Source organism: Syngnathoides biaculeatus, chromosome 2, assembly GCF_019802595.1.
Source record: "Syngnathoides biaculeatus isolate LvHL_M chromosome 2, ASM1980259v1, whole genome shotgun sequence".
Classification (NCBI taxonomy): Eukaryota; Metazoa; Chordata; class Actinopteri; order Syngnathiformes; family Syngnathidae; genus Syngnathoides; species Syngnathoides biaculeatus.
The window spans coordinates 34925271-34949921 of NC_084641.1; the positions used below are offsets into that span (position 1 = coordinate 34925271).

The following is a 24651-nucleotide window of genomic DNA, read 5'->3' on the forward strand; positions in this document are numbered from 1 at the left end:
TGGGATCAATGAGCAGATAGGGAGAGGCAAAGGGTTTTGGGGTTATCATACTGAGGCTCTCACACATCTACCACACACACACACACACACACGCACCCACGCACGCACACACACACACACACACACAACACACACACACACACACACACACACACACACACACACACACACACACACACACCACACAATGTAAACCAATCCCTCTAATACCGTCAGGGAACAAGTGGCAACCTGCTGGGTGGAAAAGGGCACATAGTGAGAAATGCTCAATCACTTTCAATTAATACCCCCACCCCTCTCTTTTTCATGAAACTTAAAACGCCTCCTGGTTATGATAGCACACAGAGACATGGATTTATTACCACCAGCCAAGAATATTTACGGCCACCAGTCCCGTCGCCATCAGGATGCAATTGACTTTGACCAAAACAGAAGACGGGAGTTGACGGCAAAATTGTATGACAGCCATTTTCGGACTCCGGTTCCACAATACTCTCTTAACAAGGAATCTGCCCTGTTGTGATTTCCAGACAGTGCTTATCACATGCTAATAGTGCAGCTAATGATAATAAAAGAGCGCAGGTAGCGGTTTGTGTGAGATCTGGAGTGACCCTGTTTGAAATGATTAGAATGTTGGGACCATTATGAGCTCCTCTCTGCCTTTTGTATCTGTTGTAATGAATATTGAGAGGGTATTTGGAGCACTTTCAGCAACTAACAGCCTTTTTAATCCTTTAATCCCGAGGAAAACCAATTTCATCCCAACACACACAAACACACACACCGACTATTTGAAAGGGGTGTCAGTGAATGAACTGTGTGTGTGTGTTTAACCTACTCTCGTTAATTTCCCGGCCCATAGACCTGGTGATTCTGGAGATTAGGTTCATTAACATCACTTATTGTGCGTGCGTATGCGCGTCTACGGGTGTGTGTGTGTTTGTGTTGGGATCAATGAGCAGATAGGGAGAGGCAAAGGGTTTTGGGGTTATCATACTGAGGCTCTCACACATCTACCACACACACACACACACACGCACCCACGCACGCACACACACACACTTGGAGCCTTGAGCGCCCACTGTATGCTTTATGCTTGACCCCTGTGAAACAACCCGCTGTGACAAGTGCAACAGTGACCTCCAAGAACTTTCCACCCATAACTAAAACCTTTCCTTCAGGAGCAAAGCTTTTTCATTTGTTGAAGCCACTCTTCTTCTTCTTCTTTTCCTTTCGGCTTGTCCCGTTAGGGGTCGCTACAGCGTGTCATCTTTTGCCATCTTAGCCTGTCTTCTGCATCTTCCTCTCGAACCCCAACTGCCCTCATGTCTTCCCTCACCACATCCATAAACCTTCTCTTTGGTCTTCCTCTCGCTCTTTTGCCTGGGAGCTCCATCCTCAGCACCCTTCCACCAATATACTCACTCTCTCGCCTCTGAACATGTCCAAACCATCGAAGTCTGCTCTCTCGAATCTTGTCTCCGAAACATCCAGCTTTGGCTGTCCCTCTAATGAGCTCATTTCTAATCCTATCCAACCTGGTCACTCCGAGCGAGAACCTCAACATCTTCATTTCTGCCACCTCCAGTTCAGCTTCCTGTTGTTTCTTCAGGGCCACCATCTCTAATCCGTACATCATGGCTGGCCTCACCACTGTTTTGTAAACTTTGCCCTTCATCCTACCAGAGACTCTTCTGTCACATAACACACCAGACACCTTTCGGCAGCTGTTCCAACCTGCTTGGACCCGTTTCTTCACTTCCTGACCACACTCTCCATTGCTCTGTATTGTTGACCCCAAGTATTTGAAGTCGTCCACCCTCGCTATCTCTTCTCCCTGGAGCCTCACTCTTCCCCCTCCACTTTTCTCATTCACGCACATATACTCTGTTTTACTTCGGCTAATCTTCATTCCTCTCCTTTCCAGTGCATGTCTCCATCTTTCTAATTGTTCCTCTGCATGCTCCCTGCTTTCACTGCATATCACAATATCATCCGCGAACATCATGGTCCAAGGGGATTCCAGTCTAACCTCATCTGTCAGCCTATCCATTACCACTGCAAACAGGAAGGGGCTCAGAGCTGATCCCTGATGCAGTCCCACCTCCACCTTAAATTCCTCTGTCACACCTAAGGCACACCTCACCATTGTTCTGCTGCCATCATACATGTCCTGTACTATTTTAACATACTTCTCTGCCACACCAGACTTACGCATGCAGTACCACAGTTCCTCTCTTGGTACTCTGTCATAGGCTTTCTCTAGATCCACAAAGACACAATGTAGCTCCTTCTGACCTTCTCTGTACTTTTCCACGAGCATCCTCAAGGCAAATAATGCATCTGTGGTACTCTTTCTAGGCATGAAACCATACTGTTGCTCGCAGATACTTACTTCTGTCCTGAGTCTAGCCTCCACTACTCTTTCCCATAACTTCATTGTGTGGCCCATCAACTTTATTCCTCGGTAGTTCCCAAAGCTCTGAACATCCCCTTTGTTCTTAAAAATGGAAACTAGAACACTTTTCCTCCATTCTTCAGGCATCTTTTCGCCCGCTAGTATTCTGTTGAATAAGTTGGTCAAAAACTCCACAGCCATCTCTCCAAATTGCTTCCATACCTCTACCGGTATGTCATCAGGACCAACTAGCTTTCCATTTTTCATCCTTTGTAGTGCCTTTCTGACTTCCCCCTTAGTAATCATTGCCACTTCCTGGTCCTTCACTCTTCCCTCTTCAACTCTTCCTTCTCTTTCATTTTCTTCATTCATCAACTTCTCAAAGTATTCTTTCCATCTATTTAGCATACTACCGGCACCAGTCAACACATTTCCATCTCTATCCTTAATCACCCTAACCTTCTGCACATCCTTCCCATCTCTATCACTCTGTCTGGCCAACCTGTAGAGATCCTTTTCTCCTTCTTTCGTGTCCAACCTGGTGTACATGTCTTCATATGCCTCTTGTTTAGCCTTTGCCACCTCTACCTTTGCCCTACGTCGCATCTCGATGTACTCCTTTGCCTCTCCTCAGTCCTCTCACTAGCCACTTCTTCTTCGCTAATCTCTTTCCTTGTATGACTCCCTGTATTTTGGGGTTCCACCACCAAGTCTCCTTCTCCCCTTTCCTACCAGATGACACACCAAGTACTCTCCTGCCTGTCTCTCTGATCACCTTGGCTGTCGTAGTCCAGTTTTTCGGGAGCTTTTGCTGTCCATCGAGAGCCTGTCTCACCTCTTTCCGAAAAGCCACACAATATTCTTCCTTCCTCAGCTTCCACCACATGGTTCTCTACCTTTGTCTTCTTAATCTTCCTACCCACCACCAGAGTCATCCTACACACCACCATCCTATGCTGTTGAGCTACACTCTCCCCTACCACTACTTTAGAGTCAGTAATCTCCTTCAGATTACGTCGTCTGCACAAAATATAATCCACCTGCGTGCTTCTACCTCCGCTCTTGTAGGTCACTATATGTTCCTCACTCTTCTGGAAATAAGTGTTCACTACAGCCATCTCCATCCTTTTTGCAAAGTCCACCACCATCTGCCCTTCAAAGTTCCTTTCCTGGATGCCATACTTACCCATCACTTCTTCATGGCCCCTGTTTCCTTTACCAATATGTCCATTACAATCTGCACCAATCACAACTCTCTCGCTGTCTGGGATGCTCAGAACTACTTCATCTAGTTCCTTCCAGAATTTCTCTTTCAACTCTAGGTCACATCCTATCTGTGGTGCATAGCCGCTAACCACATTATACATAACACCCTCAATTTCAAATTTTAGTCTCATCACTCGATCTGATACTCTTTCCACCTCCAAGACATTCTTAGGCAGCTCTTCCTTTAAAATAACCCCTCCTCCATTTCTCTTCCCATCTACTCCGTGGTAGAATAATTTAAACCATGCTCCTAAACTTCTAGCCTTACTACCTTTCCACCTGCTCTCTTGGATGCACAGAATATCAACCTTTCTCCTAATCATCATGTCAACCAACTCCTGAGCTTTTCCTGTTATAGTCCCAACATTCAAAGTCCCTACACTCAGTTGTAGGCTCTGTGCATTCCTCTTTTTCTTCTCACGCTGGATCCGGTTTCCTCCTCTTCTTTGTCTTCGACCCACAGTAGCTGAATTTCCACCGACGCCCTGTAGGTTAGCAGTGCCGCGGGCGGGCGTTGTTAACCCGGGCCACGACCGATCCGGTATGGGATTCTTTAGATGAACGCTCATATTTGTTTGGCACAGTTTTTACGCCGGATGCCCTTCCTGACGCAACCCTCTGCATTTATCCGGGCTTGGGACCGGCCTACAGATTGCACTGGTTTGTGCATTGTTGAAGCCACTCTACTTTCTAGAAATCACGTGATCAAATAAATACAGTTCTAGAATTTCAAGTGACAGCCATTTCTAATATTTCTGACTTAACAATTTTAGATGAACAGGTTTGAATTTCAAAATGGAAATATGTGGTAAACATCAATATAAATTATAAAAAGAGACATGCATATGTAAGCTGTTCCCACATAAAATACCACCACTACCAATTGTGAGGTACTTTTGCAAATAATTACAATATAAAATGTAAATTATACTGTATATGTATCATTTTCATATGTTCTGATCTGGTGAGTGTTTGCAGTCATAAATGTACAAATACATTTTATGTACTAATGTATGTCATTTTCACATTTTCCATCGACATGCACGCGTACGGCATATGTGGCAATAAGGAGCGCAAAAAATACTACCTAAGAATTTGGTATGGTCAATCCCCAACACTGTCTGTGTTTGGACTGCACAGTGTGAACATTTTTTGGGGGTATTTTGTAGCACCTTCAATGGTGAGGATTGTAATTTAAGACTAAGAGACTTGGAGTTGGAGACTCATATCCCATTTTGTCAGCGTGTTGCATGGAAGCGGCGAAGGTAGAGATGAAGGAAACAAGCGAGGGGGGTGGGGGGGTTCGACGAGGGCATGCAGCTCATGCAGCAGTCTGATAAGGCAGCAGGGGAAGCACGAGTGTGAATTATTTCTATGCTGCATATTTCCTTTTTCTGTATTTGTATGTATCGGGTAGAGGAGGCATTAGTCCAGGCAGCATAAAGGAGCAGCGTCTGGGGAGTTTTATCACTGAGTCGGGCTGTCCGGGGGACGGGGGAATTGTGCTCAAAGAGCCCCCGTTGACGTTGAATAGGTGTCAATGTCAATAGGGCAGGACATGAGAGGAGCAGAGAAGAAAACGGTCCCGCCAGTGTTGCACGGGCGGCGGGCCTCTTGCAATCCCTCTATGTAGGTGAGTAGCAGCATAATTAATAAGCTGGAAAAGAAATAGTGGATGTGGAAGCACAGATAAGGTCTAATGTAGGAGGAGATAAGACCAAGAGGGAGAAAGATAAAGACAGAGCGAGTTGCACAGTGAATAAGTGGAAACCCTGACATTGTTGCACATACTAGCGAGTATCGAGGTTAAGGTGAGGAGTTCGTAGGCTTGTCACTTAACACCAAGTTATCACAAGAATGATGTTTATCTTTTCTTTGCTGAAATTGAAATTTGGCTTTAATTTGATTTAAGGTATGCAAAACCTCTCCCTCATTTCACTTTTTTTGGGGGAGCTGGTGTGTGATGTAGAAGAAGTAATGGTATCAATTAACAGCATCAAACTGGATTGATACCCACCAATAAGATGATCAATCATATCTTTCGCAGTCGTGGGCCACATGTTTTAGCCTTTGCGTGAATTCAATCTCCATTATATGAGGTAAAGAGGGGCTCTGTAATGGATTTGTGCACTCTAACAGAAAATGGCTTTTTTTGCAAATAATGAACAATTAGCACAAAGGGTTTTGACAAACCATACTGGTGTTGTCAATGTAATGGAAAATAAACCCTGCAGATTTTCAAATGTGGGGTTAATAACGTGTACCAAACGTTTTCAGTGTTAATTTATTATTATTTGAGACACCATTGATCAAAGCAAGCTTTTCCAATGATTTTAAATATATATTCCATTGTGTTGATTTCCTTTGTTGTTCATCTGCTTTTCTGCACTCATTAATTTACTGCCAGCATGATTCGATTAGATTGTGCACTGTGACAGTCTACATGTTTAAGACATTCTACAGCACACAGTTGCAAATGTTTTTTGTACGAAAATGTGACAATTTGGCTCTGTGTGCATGTGAAAACCACAAAATGACACAGTTCAAAACACCCAACATAGGACTAAAAACAGAGTATTTTATTCTATTTCTGGCATTTTGTTTTCATTATGTCAAAGCAGTTATGGTTTGGGCATTTTCTTTCCATCATATCACATTAAATTCAAGGTTCTTTTTTTTACAGGTAAACTTTATGTCTCATCATGAAGAACTTTATTATACGGTATCACATTCCTGTCAAGGTGCGACTCGTAGGGATTAATGGAGCTTCAATGGCACTCAAGTAAACCAAGGTAAAAAAAAAAAAAAGTACTTCTCACACAAGAGACGAGATGGAGGAAAGCAAGGAACATGGAGTTAGGATGTTTGTTTGTTTTTTTCCCGTAAGAACATGATGACTTTCCTGTTAAGTAAACAAAGCCTCCTTGCCTGGTGGCCTAATACTCTGCAAAAGTGCCAAATCAGCTGGCAAGAATTCTCGGTGCGTGGGGATTAAAGCTCAACCTGCAAGGCCGTGACACCTCTGTATGCAAACACAGTCGGCTATGTTAACCCAGTCTGATATCACAATGCACAATCTGCTTTTGCTGCCCTTTTATTTATTATTATTATTTTTTTGTAAATGACACACTCACACACACACAGGTACAAACACATATTGCCATAATCTCTTCTTCCGGCAACTATCGGGGTGTGACCTCCATGGATGGCTCCCTACTGAGTGACGGGCAGCTCATCTCTGCACAGGAGCAACACACACATCTACACGTATTTGCACATGCACAAGTGAAATCTGTTTTTTTTTTTTTTAGATAGTGTGTTTGGTCAGAGTGCATCCAAAGCACAAAGTATACATTTTAGCTGTAAAACATGACCTTGCCTGTCAGATTAAAGCCTCACTAACGCTTATCAGTCCCTACCTGATGTGGCACCTGCTTACCATGATGCAAACATTCTGTCCTTGTCCTATAATGACTTGTACTTCTTATAACCTAATGTCCGACAAAATGTGGCCATGTTTTGGGGGAAAAATAGGCTTCCTGTTGACGTTGTGCATTTCACCAGTGGTACAAGACCTCCCTGGGCCTCATTTCACCAAACTTCAAAGGATGAATTCTGAGCACATTTGATTTCTTTATTCGGCCTTTTGCAACACTTCCTATGGAAGGTGTCTTTCTGTTGCATCTGTTACATCAGCTCAGTTCAGCGAGTGTCAAATGATTACCTCTGTGCTTGTTTTGTCTTATTTGGCTTTTTGACAACACTTATTCCAAATGATCGAAAGCTCTCATTGGTTGTTAAGAGGAGTAAATTAATGCAGCAGAAGCCACTTGAAGTAAGTTGAATTTCATTTTTTTCCCCTTGCAATATTCAATTGGCATTGAATAATGAAAGCATAGTCTTTTATTTGAAAGCAAAAATCAAAAGATTGTTTGATTATTCATATTTAAATTTTGGGAAGACCACCTGGATTAGGAGACTTTTGTGTAAATCACATAAACAACAGATATTTCCAATGTGTATTGTCTGTTTCTGTTGACTGATTGTGGCAGCTAAAAAGCTTGTACATCTTTCCTGTGACCGTATTTTCAAAGTATTGAATTATTATTCTAGTTTTCTTTCATAGAAAAAAAACATTGTCACTCCCTTGACTGCCAAATGTAAATGGAGAAAATGAATGTCACATGGATTAAAATGTCACCATTTCTTTATTGTTTGTCTTGAGGTTAAAGCAAAGTCGAAATTCTTATTATACATGAAATGTAGAAAATATAGAAGCTTGAGGCCCATGTGCATTGTATTTTACTTGATCTGTATTCTATTTTTGGCTCATTATTTTCTCATTGAATTAACATTAATACAATAGTAAATGAGACAGTGGTGATGTTGTTCTTGGGTTTAAATAATTGTTTAAAATTTCTGAGAACAGTCAATGATTTTCTGTTTGACCCTGGAAAAAAAGGTTTTGTATCTCCAAACTGAAAAATGAATTGAAAATCCAAGCTAATGGGCGGTGAGGCAGCATCCTGGAACAAATTGTATTTAACTGTAAAAGTTTCACAATACATGCTAAAAAATATGACGTTGCATTTGACTCATTTTGCTACAAAAATAGGGTTTTGGTTGTTTCTGTGGCAACATCAGGGCCGTTTTCTGCCCTGGGTTTGCTCCTTTTGCACTTTCGACAGATTCGAAAGAACGTTCTGTTTTCCATCTTGAGAGTGAGAGTTTTGGAGAAGCTAATTAAAGGTGAAGTGAACTTTTGTTTCAGCATCTGCTAAAGGGCACTCTCGATCTCCCCGTTCACAGCACGTGTTCTGCTTTGGGTAGTTGAGGGTCAGGCTGACCTACTATTCCAAACTGCACAGCTTTCAAATGCTTCAGTAACTCTATGCTCTCTATTCTATCTGCCCCTGGCACACGGTGGACCTGTGGACCGAAGGCAAATACTCATTAGTTGATATTTACGCAGCATTTGCAAAGCCACATTTTCGAGCCATTATAGGTGTTGTGCAGATGTGTATCATTGTGGGCATTGATCCATGTCCTTCCGTGCAAAGGCTGGACCCTTTTAAAGGTTAATTGGAACACCAAATGATAGAAAGACTCTTTGTCAAGCTTAAGTACTAAATTTGTACATTTCATTTGCTTTGAAAAGAGTCGCCAGAATGACGTGAATCGTTACGGTTGATGCAAAAAATAGTTATGGGCAGTGACGATTTTTGTCGTCCTTGTGACCTCGAGGAGCCTTCCGAATTGTTAGAAAACACTTGTCTTCTCAGGTTTGAGTTTGAAATGATTTTGTCACTTGCTGGTCTTGGAGCCCAACTAGGGACTTGAGAGGCCCCCTGAAGCTGAAGATGACCCACTTTAAGCAAAATATCAACTTGCTGTCGCGCCCTCTTTGAGTTTTAGGTCTCTGTCTAATCCAAAGACAGAGAGAGAGAGACTGGTTTCCGTTATGGCGTATAGATATCTAACCACAATATCGCCACTAATCCAGCTTAGTTGATTTAATGATGCCACTTGTGGCGCGGCGAACACCGCCGAGAAGTCTATAAAAGCCTTCCATTAAAATGCAAATGCGACCCGGTGGAGAAAACTAAGCGACAGAAAAGCAAGAGAATTTGACCCCTCTTTTCACCACACAGCAGTGCACCCTCAACTAATAACTGATTCTGTGATTATGACCACTGCTCCAAGCTGCCTATGAGGCCCGCCTGCCCTCCTCAGAACAAAACAAGAAGGTCAAAACTGGGCATCATTCCATTTCAACTGAGCCTTTTGCACTTTTCGCACCGTTGTTGTCAGGAAATGAACAAATGGTTATCAATGTTTGAAGGGGAAACATCCCATCTCGGAGCCAGGTTTTCTCAGCTGATACTATTTTTTTTTTTTTTGCGTACAGGGCAGGAAATGAAATTTCTCTATGCCATATCTCCTCTCATCCTACACCCCCTCCCCCATGTCTGCACTACCTTTTTATCAGGATATCCCATAGTGAGAGCATACAGAGCCACCTCTCCAAACAGAGAAGTTCTCTCCAGCAATAAGACGCATTATGATGATACACACACCAACAGTGCAGTTTCAATTTACAGTGTTATGTGGTGCAGCGTAGAGGATTTTATTTTTTTTTTTCTTTTCTGGAAAAAGGATTATACCATATCATGTCTGTCACACACCACTGTGTCTGATGCACATCAAATGAGACCATCAATTCATTGTACAGCTCTCCCTCCCAAAACTCTTTTGACCTTAAGAACAATTTAAGAGCATACATGAGGGAAATTTATTTTGGTGGAAGTCCAAGCGTCCCAGTCAGAAAGTAGTCCTGTCATATTCATTGATCAGGTGACGTGATGTTTAAAATGTGTCAGAGAAAAGTGAAGGTGGTAAGACAACAAATGTTTGTTCCTCGGGACAGCATATACTGTAAATTCAGTATTTGAAGAAAGATGACACATAGATGTTTATCTTAGCAATAACTGTGCCCTTTTGTTTTTTTCCCACATGGGAAATGAATGTAAAGAAGCCACTGCCTTTATTAAAAAAAAATGTATAGGGATTTTGCAAACTTGGTGTTAAGTGTGTGAATCTTAAGAACAAAACTGGCAAACTCACAGATTTTTCACGACTCTCCCCGCCGAATTCATACATGTGTTTATGTGACGATCAAATGTTTCCAATATTATATTAACTTTTGCATTATGGCTTTTCTGTCCGGTATATTCACAGGTGAGCTGGAGTCAAGCCCACTTGATTTTCTCAAAGTCATATTTATGAATTGAGTCATTTGCTTCTGTCGCGTTGCATAGGCCAGTCAGGTCAATTTCACCAAAATAATTTCTTACAATCATGAACAATAATATGTCCATTAACAGCATGGAAACACATCCCAAATTTACTTGACTGTACACTTTGATTAATTCTTTAACGGTTTCATTGATTAAATGTGCCGTGTATTGCTGTAAGCCTCAGAAACATTGGGAAAACAGTCCATTTGTTGTGGGTTAATTTTTTGTTTATTGTATGTAATATTGTACATATACTGTCTACTCATCCAACATTCAACCTGTATGATGTTTACCTCAAAATTGAAATGAGATAAGCATAACAGAAATAAATGTGTTGTGTTTCAGCATATGCAGAATTGTAATACTGAATGGAGAAAAGTCATGAGGTCTGCACAGTGTGGAATATTTTCGATCTATATTTGTCACAAGAATTTTTCCAAAAAGATGAAAATGTCCCATCTGTGCTAATTGGGCCACCAATTGCCAGAGGGAATTTGGAAAAATTAACAAATGGCATTCACTCAAAAACATAAACCACACAGAACGCAGGTGCCAAATATTGAAAATAGGATAAAAAATTTTACCTCTCAAGCCCTGGAATCAAGTCCTGATCAAATTATAATTGTCTAAGCGCTAAAAGAAGTCTTTCCAAGAACGTGTTGACGTTCTGTTGGAGCAGGAGTGTTAACTTTGTCGCTGAAATGGAGGGCGGAAAGTGGGAAGGGCGTGATGAGAGGGAGAGATTTGGGGAGCATCTGCCTGCAGTCATGGTTCACTCACTTTTGCAAAGGCTTCGAAGTGCTTTCAGAATGCAAAGGAAGGGAAAAGGACAACACGGGGCTGAAAGCTGGTAAAGAAAAAGTCCTAGTTTCCTCTTTTACCCAAGGGAATGATGACGTTCACTCTTTCCGTAACCCACCAAGCCTGTGATTTTTTGAAGATCTCCCCCTGGTGAAGTCAATAAAAAAAAGGAAGCGACACCAAAGTCAAGAAAGTTGTGTCATCTTCCAGCATGAGCAAGTCAGGGGAATGCTGCGCTGCTCTTTCTGCGCTCATTCTTACTGCTCGTTTCCTGGGAATTTATATGGTGTAAAACGCAAGCCACTCTGAGGGATTTCTGTGGTCTAGACAGAGGAAAAAAATAGCACGTTCACATGCACACGCCGTCCTTAAGTCCTTGTTGCTGTTGCCAGGGAAATTATGTCTTTGCCAAAGTTTGCTTGTCTGTCTGTCAGCACAAGTGAACAAAAACTACTCTGATAAAGCAAAGGCGGACTAAGGGGGAGGCCGTTACGTCTTGACACATCACACAAATAAAAAGTATGTCCTTTGTGTTTCCCTGTTGTTAACTGAAATATATTTAAATAATATAATGTGCGAAACCTCTTGCAGAACCTCTATCAATGAAATCATCGTAGCCCGGTTGAGGAGCTGCATTTCAGAGTAATCTGTGTGCTGCCATATCTTTTGGAAACTATTGGGATTTATCGATGTACTGAAAAAAAATGGCAAATCTGGTTTAGATAGATAGCAGACGATCTGGGATGAATACTCTAATCAAAAGAGGCTCCATCACACGCTGTCTGAGGTTCCCCTCGGCATCTTGGAAAGGCCTAGACTTTTGGGCGCTCCCAGAGCACGGAATTGATTCAGCCGTTCAGAATAACAAAGGTTGAGTGTTTGCATGCTAAAGAATATTCCTTTAGGTAATCAGAAAGCGTCAAGGTCACATTTGGAGTTTTTGGGGGGCCTTGATAAGCCAACCTAAGCGAGGACGTTCGACAGGGGGTGATGTATCTACTTGTGATAGCGTGTCAAGCCTGTTCCAGCCACACATGCTGACTCCGCCCCCATCAACCTCAAATCGATAGCATCACAAAGGACGCTGCATCAGGATTGGATCACATTCACTTATAGTCTTGCGACTTTTGACTTGCCCCCGACAGCGAGCCACTCACACTTGTTTGTTTTGTTTGGCAGGTTTTTTTTATACCAGCTGTCTTTCCTGACGGTACCCACCTTTTTATTCAAATCTGGACATGGGCTAGGTACTGGCTGGGCATTGGAGCAGTGACCGGAAAATGAACCCACAGCATCTAGACAAAAGGAAGCTGCAGCAAGTACCACACAAGCAGTTTTAGGATTTCATTGATTAAAATAAAGCATTCATTTTGTCAAAGCTCAAGTTAAGTGAATAATATTTTCTGCTTACACATTGATCAAAACAGCGGCGCAGTGACACAACTAGTAAGAACATCTGCCTGACAGTTCTGAAGACTGGGGTTAAAATGCCAGCCCCGTCCATGTGGCATTAGCATGTCCTCACCGTGCCTGCATCGGTTTTCTCTGGGCACTCCTACATCCCAAAAAACAAGCATTAATTGGAGTCTCTAAATTGCCCTTAGGTGTGCTTGTGAGTGCGATTGGTTATTTGTTTCTATGTACCCCGCCTCCTGCCCAAAGATCGCTGGGATAGGCTCCAGCACTCCTGGGTCATCTTGTGTGGATAAGTGGATGGATATTGATCAAAACAATAGTTGATGGACTTATTCATGCATATTAAAAGCCCCCCCACCCAAAAAAAAAATCCATCAGCTATCTTTTTTTTTGTTTGTTCAAGATCATAAGAGTGATTTTGATTTAAAGTTTGCTAATTTTTCTCTTTGAAGATGACACCTACATTTGGGAATCCTTTGTCTTCCAGTTTTCCAATTGGTCCCATTTACTCAGACGTGTCAAGGCATGTCTTTTGCTCGCTGTCCCTGAGCCAGAGCCATGGCAAAGCAGAACAGATGGTTGTTACGGAGGTTGCCAGGGCAGATCATTACACCCGTGCGTGTAATCTCAAAGCCACAGTTCACTGTCGGACAATGGCCTCTCTGGTCCAAGCCGGGATCGGGTCGTAGCACCAAGCCGAGACACAATAATGCTGGTGTCTGTGAGGGTTGCGACCTGGAAACGGGGTCCATCAGAGATAGCAGCTTGGCCTCACAGTGGGAAGGACACCTTGCCAGTGTCACCATGTTGCAACGCGTGAATGTCACTGTCGTGCTTTGCCTAACACACATGGCTCTCGTCCTTCTTTCAACTTCAAAAAATAACATGAAAAGCAAAATGGAAAGAGAATAACAGGATTCGCTTTTGACTTACCGCAACCGCCTGCTTTCATGAATATTCGTGAAGACTCTTGTTTTGGTTTATGATTTGTCAGTTTTGCATGTTTCAGAATGGCATGTTTTGACTGAGGACATAATACTAGACACTATTTTAAGATTAGAGGTCTGTATTTAGCCACTTGTGGTATGCCTACCTACTGCACACTGAGTCAGAACAGCAGGAATACTCCGGATGAATAAAAGTAAATAGATACAGGGAGTGATTGGTTATTTTGGATAGTGGTGTTTGATTCTTGACAGTGTATTATTGTAACTTGTTATCCCAAATATATTTAAAAAGGAAGGGGGGTGACCATTTTCCTTACCAAGATAGATTCCAGGTTACAAAAAAAAAAAAAGTATTTCCTCAGAACGACTTGTTGAAGAAGCAGCAGTGTTATCAGTGAGCCAGTCATCATTTTGAAGAATTGAGACCTCTGTGCGCATGTAAATTCAACTTGGCTTAATTTTACAGGACGGGATTATGCCCCCAGCAGGTGAATCTGTGGGTAATAGTGACAGGCTGCAAGCATTGGCGCGACATCCCGACAGCAATAACTCTAATGGAGCACTTTCAAGGCTCCTGGGAGGGGAATCAAATGCTGTCAGGCATGTCATAATTCAGTCCTAGCCTTGCGAAAGACACTAAAACGTATGAGAGAGAGAGACAGAGTGAGGGTGAGAGAGAGAGAGAGAGAGAGAGAGAGAGAGAGAGAGAGAGATAGAGAGAGAGAGAGAGAGAGAGAGAGAGAGAGAGAGAGCGAGAGAGAGAGGAGAGAGAGAGAGAGAGAGAGAGAGAGAGAGGAGAGAGAGAGAGAGAGAGAGGAGAGAGAGAGAGAGAGAGAGAGAGAGAGAGAGAAAGAGAGAGAGTGAGAGAAGAGGGTCAGGGGTCTGAACTGAAAAGCATGACCATGCTTGGTGAAATAACTGGAAAGCAAACAGCCAAAATACTCGGCACCAAACCACTTAAAAATGCCGACAGACTACAAACCCAATCCCTTTTAATAAGAGCTCACGTGTAAGAAAGTCATTCAGATTTGTTTGTTTACGAGTGAGCAGGGTTGTACAGCAACTACCAAAATGAATTCATTGTTGCAGACCTGCTTCCAAGGATTAACCTGCTCAATTTTGGTGAGGCTCGAGGGCATTTGTTTTTTTTGTTTTTTTCCCTGAATGTTACTGTTTCTTCTATGACGTTTGATCTTTATTATGTGCTAGCCTAGAAAGTGACAACGTTCCATGTGTACATACGGTGTATTGATGGAATCCTGGTGGCTGTTGAGTTACCCATTGAGGCACAGTAACCTAATTTGTATGTGTGTGTGCACGCGTGTGTGCATGGGTATGAGATGTTCCTCCAATTTAGACCATTCAGCCAGCTGACTGATGACTTTCCCTCCAGTGTGCAACGACATCCCAGCACAAAAGAGCACTCTGTGTGAAACAAAAGCCTCTAATTGTTTGTGAGTAAGCTACTTGGTCGCTTTACTGGTGGCCCGTGAATCCACTGGCTTCTTATGATGGAATAAATTGGTGAAAATAAGGTTTGTTCGATAATTACGGTGCGAACCCACCTGGAGCTGACTTTTGGATCCACGTCGTAATCTGTTTTACAGTTGGAATCCCAGTAGGAGCAATACTCTTAAAGACGAAGGCAGACAATACAAGAGGGGGGAAAAAGCTGCTACAATACCAGACCAAGCGGCGTGATTGACTACATAATGCATGGTGGCGAAACGCGCCGCTCAAAATAGTGAGTTGTGTCGTCCAGATCATTCAGGGCACCAGCAGCGCTTTGACTGTGATGAATGGTGGATGCTGGTGGTCTGTTGTTGTGGATGCGAACAGCCGGCCCATTTGGTCCTATTGTTAGCCTTTGTTAAGGAGGGCTATTGAAGCAAGAACCCTGGCTCTTTGCCTAAGGTCAATGAGCTTTGATGACGTTGTAATGGCTACTGAAGTCTGTCTTCTGCTCATATTTAGTCATGACTGTAATGTTTGAAGCATGTATAACTCATGTTTGAAGCATGCCAACACATCATCTAACCTTAAGTGAATCTTGCTGAAATGTTTACTAGAGGCCAGGACGTAGGAATGTGCCTGTTATTACCAGATAGATTTGATTTAGTCATTATGATGGAGATATTTTGTGATGCTCTTTATTTTATGATGCGATTCTCTTGTGATGCTCTTTATTTTCCTTTCATACTTTTGTGATGCAGATCCTTCTGATAGTATAAGAATGCTGCAAGTCCTCTGTATCTTTGCACTTGTGATCTGCTACAGCCATTGTCTGTCACTCATTTGTGCCCGGAATATTCTTTAAGTAAAAACTGTTCATCGTCTCCAGCCTGTATTTGGATAACCAATATTCTCACTACCTGAAATTAAATGAACACGTGGAGAAAAAAGCGTCTTCCAACACTACAAAATGACTATTTAAAGAGTTGAAAATAGAGCCGCCTGCTATGTTTTCTCATCTAATCAACACATTTTGCAAATAGGGAGACATCTTGAAAGTAAAGATATACTGTATAATGGTATTGTTTATGGTGAAAACCTTAAGAAGAAGCCATGTATGCTTTGGTTAGTCTTATGCTAGAACACGCACAAATGTCGTGACAACGTCTCCACATCAAAAAATGTTTTCTTCAAAACCAAGCAGCTATTTGTGTAGTGGCATGTTGCAAGAAGAGCGTGTACTGCCGTGAAGAGCTAGCCAGCTCTCAAAGACAGATATTTGTTTGTGTGTGTTTTGCTTTGTTGCTGTTTGAAGCGGCAACAGACAACAGACTGAGAGGCGCTCTTCTCCCGCCGCCGCTGCGCTGCTGTGCTCACAACGCACCACCAGAACGTGTCCTCGTACAGATTCCTGACTTGTGCTAGCTACACTTGAATTTCACACACAGCCAACACATCGTGTTAGCATGCTTTCCATTCAAAGCCTCTCATTTCTATTTAAAAAATAATAACTGCTTCATGGGATCAATCAGTCACTTGATTTATTTTAATTCAATATTTACAAATTATTTATTTTCCTTACATGCACACTCCTATTCCCAGCAAATACATTGAAGAAAATCCAGACCTATCCATCGTTTTTCCGTGCCACTTATCCTCACTAGGGTTCCTTAAATGCAATAATATTTAAAAAAAAATTTAACACATGTACAGTATACAGAGCTATCGCAGCATTACAGCTACTGGCAATTTTATCTGCTAAGACCCAATAGAAAATTATATCAAAAATGTTCTGGCATTTAAAATGGTCAGTTTTTATTGACACTTAGAGGAACATCAATTTGACAACTGTGCTCCTGGGGTGTACAGAGCTGTGTCACATTTGTCTTATTTCACATTGCAAAATGAGGACACCAAAACATTACAAACTGACTGTCAATCAAAACAAAACTTAATTGTCTTTTTGAAGGCATAATATTTGTTGCAAGACCTGTTTGTGATATAATTCGAATGCACAAGTGGTCATAATTTGTGGCCAGTCAGTGAGGAGCACATACCGTTTAAAATGACGACCAATACAATCCGATTAAAAGCACCTTGTCAAGCGGTATTGATATGATTTGTCAGTGAAGCACAGATTTGTTGGATGCAGCAGATACAGTAAGCGTAAAGGGTTGTGTGGGACGTCTGGATGGATGGAAGGAAGGAGGGAGGGCTTTCATCAATTCCATTCTCACAAAATCTGTCTCTCTTCTTTTTCCACAATTCATCAGCCGCTCGCCATTTCATTACAACGCCAGTCAGGGTCAGTCAGAACTCAAAGTAGATATCATGTCGGGGAATTCTGCACTCATTTGTGGTGTGATCTATGTAAAAAAATAATTTACAATCGTGAATAAAATTCCCTCACGTACAAGTGTTCGTCAGGCTGCAAATGACTGTGATAATTCCACTAATACACATGGCAGCATCTTGGGATTCACAGGCCAGAAGCGCTGGCTATATATCAGATTTGTACATACTGTACAGTACATAGGCAAAAGGTTTATATCCTCATATCTCTTCATGGAGCTAAAACACAACTCCATAAACATGCCCATGAATGTTGATCTCAGTGTGTTCTAAAGCCACTACAATAGAGGGACTCCCATTGGTCTTCATAGTCCCACAGGGCTTTCCTGGAGTCTCCAGCGTGTCCTCAATCACTCTTAAGCCTAGTAAGTAATTATTTCTTCATTTTTAGTTTGCTGCCATAACCATGGGTCCAAATAGGATGTGGCTGTTTCTTGACATAAGTAGTTTGTCTCTTTCATGAACATTTTCTTTTGTTAGGCGCCAACATTATTGGGGATTTGTCAGATTCACTCTCCTGATAAATCCAATAATAAGATCAATATATTCCTTTAATCACAGCTTTTGTTATTTACAGGATATGATTTGTTGCTGTTGTTTCCCCAACCGCATGGTAAGAAACAAAAAACAGCTTTGGGACACTTTGCAGCAGGAAGAACTCGAGTGTAAATTATCTTGAGAAGATATTGTCATCTAGTTGAAAGCAATAGACAAAGCGAGGTACAGGAACCGCTGCCTCAGACTTTGAATGGACAAATGGTATAAAAATGACAGCCCTTCTGTTTCTTCTTAACTGGGAATTTGTGCAGTGTTTAGTTGCAGCCAAATTTAGATGTTGTTTTTCAGCTCATTTTGCATAAATAGAAACAAAGACTTGGGAGTTGGCAAGCACACCGCATGCAAAGAAAGACAACGGCACTTCAAGTTACTCGATAATTTACAACACAAAAACCCACAAATAGCAGTATTGGTCTTATAAAGCAAATATGCATGTATCTCCATTGAAAGCTGTGAGTGGAAGGAAGATAAAATGAAAATATATATTTTTTCTGGTGTTACTACATGCAAAACATTTCATTGAGAGGCTATTTTGAGTACCATCTCATCCAGATCAGACCATCTATCTGTCAAGCATGCATGAATTCACCGCTAATGTAGTTGATCAAAAACGGGACCAAATGTCAGATTGCATTTATTGGAGACAAAATGATTTGATTGAGGTCCCATGTGCACCAGCTATATGGGGTACATCAACAGGAGGCCTCACTCAGCACATAAAATACATAGTCTTCAATAGGACAATCGTTTTAATGCTCCATGTGCAGTATGCACAACTTTACGACTCAATGCAAGTTAGCTGAGGTCTGAAAAGACAACACATTCTACAAAGGATTGACACAACCTGGGGAGATCCGTCCTCTGTGAATACGTACGCGCTCTTACGGGAAACGTCGCTGGCTTCATGTTTAATTAGCTTTTTTGTTGAGCGTCAATGAAGAAAACAATCGGTCTTAATTAAAATTTCCTCATGCCGTGGAGTGGATTCATAGCAATAAACCCATAGCACCACTACATGCATAATGAACATACATTACATCCATTTACGATCATTTACTGCAGTGGGGGAAAAGCCCTAGTGATTCTCACTGGTTAGTAAAAACTGAATATGTTTATATGTTTGTGCATTTAATTAAAAAAAAAACAAAGATAGCTCTTGTACTAGAATTGCATTTATTACCTTCAGATAGCTACTTAATTGTCACATTGCCCATATGGAAATAAGTTACTCTATTGGAGTCACTTGAGTGATTGAAAAACAATGCTATAAATATCAAGGACATGGAAATATGTCAGAATGTTTCTTGACCAAATGGTGATCAAATGTGACAGTTACTTCAATTTTCTATCATCACGTTAGATAGTAACTGTAAATTACTCTTGTTTTTTGTCATGATGACACTTTGAAGTAGGACAGTCATTATGTTGCCGAGAAGAAAATGTGTTTTTTTGTTTGTTTGTTTGCTGTTTGTTTTTAGCATGGGAGTCTTGGGGTGCGGAACAACATGCACAACAATTGCACAAGTGGCTTTGAGGAAGGAGAAGGGTAAATATTGCGTACATTTGAGAGGTGCTGAGGCGAGCCAGTAGCCTAAAGATGCTCTTTTGAGGACACAAGCACACACAAATTCAGTTTTAATATGTAGCTTTTCCAAATGGGAAGTGAAGCAGAACCCTTACTGTTCTCCCAACAGAAGGCTTGTGTATATTTGCAGATGTGTGTGTGTGTGTGTGTGTGTCTGTGTGAGACCACAGTTGACTCCATTATTCAGCCTCTTCATATTCACATTATTGCTTCAGAATGAAAAACATGTGGAGACCCTGGAGGACGATGGGAGCTGGTGATCATTATTATTATTGTTATTGAACATTAGAAGCTAGCAACAGGGGAAATATCTTAAAATCGGCATGTAACTGAGCAATCATTGCTTCCCCTGATATGGATGCTTATTTGGCTCGTATTTATGTCACAACATGCATATGTAGCAGAACTAAGAAGGCAAATGCTCACCTATCATAAACAAACAAAAACCTCACACTAGAAGCTTCAGCGCTTCAAATTCATTTGAGGGCTTACAGTATATATAAAAAAAAAGTTTGCCCCCTTCCTGATTTTTTTTTTTTTTTTGCGTTTGTCAAATGTTTTTTTTATTATGGAAGATAAAAAAATAAAAACCTACATGGCTCTGTGTGAGAAGGGGATTGCTCCCCCACCACACACACACACACACATCCAGGCCTGATGATGCCACACTTCTTATTCTTCCCCAAAATAACTTAAATGGAATCTTCCTGACAAAGTGAAGTAGACCAAAAGATCCTCAAAAGCTTGACATCATGCCAAGATCTAAATAAATTTAGGAACATATGGAAATGAAGGTAAATGAGTTCTGAGTGTAGAAAAGGTTATAAAGCCATTTATAAATCTTTGGGACTCCAGTGAATCATAGTGAGAGCAATTATACATACAGTAAATGCTAAAACATAGCTCAGTGGTGATTCTTCCCAGGAGTAGCCGGCCCACCGAAACTAACCCAAGAGTGCAGCGGAGGCTCATCCAAGAGGTCACAAAAGACCCTACAACAACATCCCAAGAACCGCAGGTCTCACTTTGCATCAGTTAAGGTTCATGACTATAAAAAGACTGGTCAAAAATCGCATGCACAGCATAGCTCCAAGACAAAAGCCACTGCGGAGAAAAAAAAACAAAGGCTTGCCTCCATTTTGCCTGATCATACTTTACAATCCCTAACAACTTTGGAAACATACGCTGTGGTCTCACGGGACAAAAGTTTAACTTTTTGGAAGGTGTGTCCCATTATAAATATTACATAATGCCCAAAATGTTTCAGCACCACTGACTGTTTTCATGTGAATAGATTTTTGCTTTTTTACACCACAGAAAGAAATAAACATTATTGTATCCACACACTGAAGAAAATAAGTATTTGAACACCCTGTTATATTGGAAGTTCTCCTACTTAGAAATCATGGAGGGGTCTGAAATTTTCATCGTAGGTGCATGTCCACTGTGAGAGAGATAATCTAAAAAGAAAAATCCATTAATCACAATGTATAATTTTTTTAACAATTTATTTGTGTGATACAACTGCAAATAAGTATTTGAACACCTGAGAAAACCAATATTAATATTTCATACAGTAACCTTTGATTGCAATTATAGAGGTGAAACGTTTCCTGTAGTTGTTCACCAGGTTTGCACACATTTTGGCCTACTCCTCCATGCAGATCTTCTTTAGATCAGACAGGTTTCTGGGCTGTCGCTGAGAAACACGGAGTTTCAGCTCCTTCTAAAGACTTTCTATTGGGTTTAGGTCTGGAGACTGGCTAGGCCACGCCAGAACCTTGATATGCTTCTTTCAGAACCACTCCTTGGTTTTCCTGGCTGTGTGCTTCGGGTCATTATCATGTTGAAAGTCCCAGCCATGACCTGTCTTCAATGCTCTGACTGAGGGAAAGAGGTTGCTCCCCAAAATCTCACAATATATGGCCACGGTCATCCTCTGCTTAATACAGTGCAGTCGTCCTGTCCCATGTGAAGAAAATCACCCCCAAAGCATGATGCTACTACCACCATGCTTCACAGTAGGGATGGTGTGCTTGTGATAGAGCTCATCATTCGTCGTCCTCCAAACACGGTTAGTGGAATTATGACCAAAAAGTTCAATTTTGGTCTTATCTGACAAAAAACTTTCTCCCATGACTCCTCTGTATCATCCAAATGGTCATTGGCAAACTTGAGCCGGGCCTTGACATCTACTAGTTTAAGCAGTGGAACACTAAGTACCATGCATGATTTCGAACCATGACGTCTTAGTGTATTACCAAGAGTAACCTTGGAAACGGTGGTCCCAGCTCTTTTCAGGTCATTGACCAAGTCCTGTTATGTAGTCCTGGGCTGATTCGTCACCTTTCTAAGGATCATTGAAACCCCACAAGATGATGCATGGGGCTCCACTCAGATTGAGATTGACCGTCATGTTTAGCTTCTTCCATTTTCTAATGATTGCTCCAACAGTGGACCTTTTTTCACCAAGCTGCTTGGCATTTTCTCCGTAGCCCTTTCCAGCCATGTGAAGTTGTACAATTTTGTCTCTAGTGTCTTTGGACAGCTCTTTGGTCTTGGCCATGTTACAAGTTTGAGTCTTACTGATTGTATGGGGTGAACAGGTGTCTTTATACAGCTAATGACCTCACACAGGTGCATCTGATTCAGGATAATACATGGAGTGGAGGTGGACTCTTAAAGGCGGACTAACAGGTCTTTGAGGGTCAGAATTCTAGCTGATAGACAGGTGTTCAAATACTAGTTTGCAGCTGTATCACACAAATAAATTGTTAAATAAATAAATCATACATTGTGATTTCTGGATTCCGGATGATTATCTGTCTCACAGTGGACATGCACCTATGATGAAAATTTCAGACCCCTCCATGATTTCTAAGTGGGAGAACTTGCAATATAGCAGGGTGTTCAAATACGTCTGTTCTTCACTGTATGTGATAGCTATTATTCACGCATGCCAGCCGCATGCCATATTCCGGAAAGTTTTACGACATGTTGACAATTACAAACAACCATAAAGTGTCATGTGTTGCTGCATGCTTTCATGGTTTTAAGATGAATAAAGGTCTCATTGGCACACATTTTCTGTCTACAAATTATTTGACATGATTATCCGACAATTCAGCTTAGTTTTATGTCACTGCCCTTGTTCCGAGCCGACATTCTAAGGTCTCGGTGCATGTGTTTACTTACATTAGCTTTGGCTATCGACTTGAGGCCAACACTCATTTTCTGTCAAACGCAGGTCAAGGTTTTTCCTTTCATCATCTGTACATTCTATTTCGGCCAGGATATTCCAATGATTTCAATCTGAAAATGCACTTTAGGCCATTTTCAGATGGACTTACAAATTTGTGCGGTTGGCCTGAGTGGGGCGTTACGCTGTAAAATGACACCTTCATTAAGGATAACCAGCATTGTTGAAGGTGCAAAAATCTGATGGAATTGTTCAATTGGACCCGCTGCGAAGTCGGAACTGGTTTTCGATTCCCACCTATAATTGTTACTCCTGCAGTGGTGGCCAACCCGCGGCTCTCAATCCGCATGCGGCTCTTTGCCTCCTTTCATGCGGCTCTTATGAAGGCACGAAAGCATATTGGAGTTCTCATTTTTTTTTTTTATATGCATGCGCACGTTTTGGTTTAATTCATTATGGTAGCTGCGAGCTTACTTTGCGTTTATTACGGTTGTTACAGGTATTGTGACAAAAAACTGCGTCGATGGCTGAGAGAGATGGGACTGCGGAGACATATGGAGTGGGAGTGTGAGAAGGGAAAAAAAGCACAACAGCAACCAGGGAATAGTACCTTCATTGTTCCCACTGCACAGCTCACTTGTGCAATGGGAGAATGGAGTTAACACTAAGAAGTACAACCTCGGCCCCAGAGAAGACATCTCGCCTGCGTTTCCCGACCACCGTGAGGTGACCTTAGCAGGAACGGTTGACACGGTATTTTGGTAAAACTGGCTTTTGCATTGAATGAAAATAGCCATAAGTTTCCCAGTCGGATCCTGATCTTTGGAGAAAATAATTTGTCAGTTTTTCTCTTAAAATGGAAGGAAAAATGTCCAGCTAAACCAAAACATGTGGATGGACACAGAACGTTTTCACCAGAGTGTGAGCTCACATCTTTTTATTGTTGAGTGCAATGGCCAGCCACTCTGCTTTTTGAGTCAAATGTCTTGGTCATGTTTCACAATTTCAAATCTTCCCTTCAGCTCACTCAATACTAACATCGACCTGGAATTTCCAAAAGGGACTGAACTTCGCATTAACAAGTTAGTGTCAGCACTTTGAAAAATAAGGTAGAAAAGCAGATGCACTTTAAAAAAATTATCATAATAATAAAGCTTGCATCGTGTCAACTGGCTTGGAACATTAGAATGGCCAAAAAGCCATAGAATGAAGTGAAATTTATGATTTTAAAAAATGCTTCAGTAACATCACTGAAATCTTGTGTACTGAAAGCAAAAATCTTATCAGACCTTCAACTGTCCCACCACAGTGAACTTAGAATATTGGACATTAGCACGTCTATTGATTCACAGTTGCACTCAGACGACCATTCATGTTAGTATTTTAGTGTTGAGAGTTATGACATACAAAACTTGATTGAACTGGTAGTTTGTATGTGTGAAGAAAGAGCATTCCATTTAATATTTTTAAATTACTGGCCCAATTTCATTTTTCTCAAATCACATAAATAGGATAATATAATATGTTTTTTATTATTCTATTATATATATAATACATAATATATATATATTATATATTATTAGCCAATCTGCGAGCAACAGTATGGTTTCATGCTTTGAAGGAGTGACACAGATGCATTATTTGCCTTGAGGATCTTAGTGGAAAAGTACAGAGAAGGCCAGGAGGAGCTACATTGTGTCTTTGTGACTCTAGAGAAAGCCTATGGCAGACTACCAAGAGAGAAACTATGGCACTGCATGCGTAAGTCTGGTGTGGCTGAGAAATATGTTAGAATAGCACAGGACATGTATGACGGCAGCAGAAGAATGGTGAGGTGAGATGTGCCGTAGTTGTGACAGAAGAATTTACGGTGGAGGTGG

At 41.4% G+C, this 24651-nt stretch overlaps 1 long non-coding RNA gene across 1 annotated transcript in view; it reads left to right on the forward strand.

The window, feature by feature from the left end:
* Positions 1-5113: 5113 nt before the first annotated feature.
* Positions 5114-24651, forward strand: part of LOC133495660 (uncharacterized) — a 49868-nt gene continuing 30330 nt past the window's right edge. Inside the window, exons 1-2 of the long non-coding RNA XR_009793632.1 lie at positions 5114-5297; positions 6348-6456. This is a non-coding gene — a long non-coding RNA (uncharacterized LOC133495660). The remainder of the gene's footprint in view (positions 5298-6347; positions 6457-24651) is intronic.